Source organism: Galeopterus variegatus, unplaced genomic scaffold (assembly GCF_000696425.1).
Source record: "Galeopterus variegatus unplaced genomic scaffold, G_variegatus-3.0.2 Scaffold4665, whole genome shotgun sequence".
NCBI classification, from domain to species: domain Eukaryota; kingdom Metazoa; phylum Chordata; class Mammalia; order Dermoptera; family Cynocephalidae; genus Galeopterus; species Galeopterus variegatus.
The window spans coordinates 96,828-98,461 of NW_007730776.1; positions in this window are offsets into that span (position 1 = coordinate 96,828).

The window sequence follows — 1,634 nt, forward strand, 5'->3', positions numbered from 1 at the left end:
GCAAAAAAGCCAAAGGCACATGCCAATTGAGTCTGTTCTTTAAAAAAGCCTTTCCAGAAGCCCCACCCAGCAGCTTCCATGTGTGTGATTCTAGCAGGGTTCCCTTAGGCCAGCACTGTCCCACTGAAAATACAATGCAAGCCACAAATGAGAGCTACATATGTAATTTTAAATTTTCTGTAGCCACATTTAAAAAGTAAAAAGAAAGAGATAAAATTAACTTTAATAATATGTTTTGGGCCGGCCTGGTGGCGCACTGCTACAGTGCGCTGCTTGGGAGCGCGGTGGCACTCCCGCCGAGGGTTCGGATCCCACATACAGACCGGTTCCCACTCACTGGCTGAGCAAGGTGTGGGAGCGATGCCGAGGGTTGCGATCCCGTTGCTGGTCCCGGTCCGGTACGAGCGTGACACTGAGGGTTGCGATCCGTTGCCGGACACGAAAAAAGACAAAAAGGAAAAAAAAATATATATATATATATATTTCATTTGACCCAAAATATTCGAATATTTCTACATGTGATCAACATTTTAAAAATTGAGATATTTTACATTTTTTTTTCACACTGTCTTCAAATCCATTTCAATTGGATTTGTGCATTTCAATTTAAACTAGCCACATTCAAGTGCTCAATAGCCACATATCACTGTATTGGATGGGAAGCCTGTGATATTGTAATATAAGAAGAAATATATACAGTCTTGCACCACATAATGTTTCGGTCAACAGTGGAGCACAAATACTAGGGTGGTCCCATAAGATTATAATGGAGCTGAAAAATTCCTATTGCCTAATGACATCTTAGCCATCGCAATGTCGTAGGGCAATCCATTACTCATGTAGAAGCAAGAGGCTATGCCATATGGCCCAGGTGTGTAATAGGCTATATCTAAGTTTGGGTAAGTGCACTTAATGAAGTTCACACGACCATGAACTCGCTTAACAATGTATTCCTGTTGTTAAGTGACGTGACTGTATTTGGTCTCTGCCCAGTGTCTGAGATAGAGCTCCTAAAAACCCTTATGGATAGGAAAGTGATGAGAATCTTTTATTCTAATATTTGGTCTTCATCACCAGCTCCTGACACAGAATTCCCAAATCCCTTGGAATTTCCTGGGTGATAGGAGCATCTTTTGTTGTAACAAGACAACTCTTGGTGTCCTCTTGGATAGCCTGAGGACAGGGGCTGGTTGTCAAGGAAATCAACCATGTGATTAGAAGGTTGAAACTTGCAGCTCCACCCGACCCCCCCCCCACCTCTAGCTGAAGGTTGAATTGATCACCAATGACCAATAATGTAATCAGTCATACCTATGTAATGAAGCCTCCATAAAACCCCAAAAGGGGCCGGCCAGGTGGCGCACTGCTACAGTGCGCTGCTCGGGAGCGTGGCAGCGCTCTCGCCGAGGGTTCGGATCCCACATACAGACCAGTTCCCGCTCACTGGCTGAGCAAGGTGTGGGCGCAGCACCGAGGGTTGCGATCCCGTTGCCGGTCCTGGTCCGGTACGGGCGCGACACTGAGGGTTGTGATCCGTTGCCGGACACGAAAAAAGACAAAAAATAAAAAATAAAAATAAAAATAAAACCCCAAAAGGATGTGGTTTGGAAAGCTTCCTAGTTGCTGAATGCATG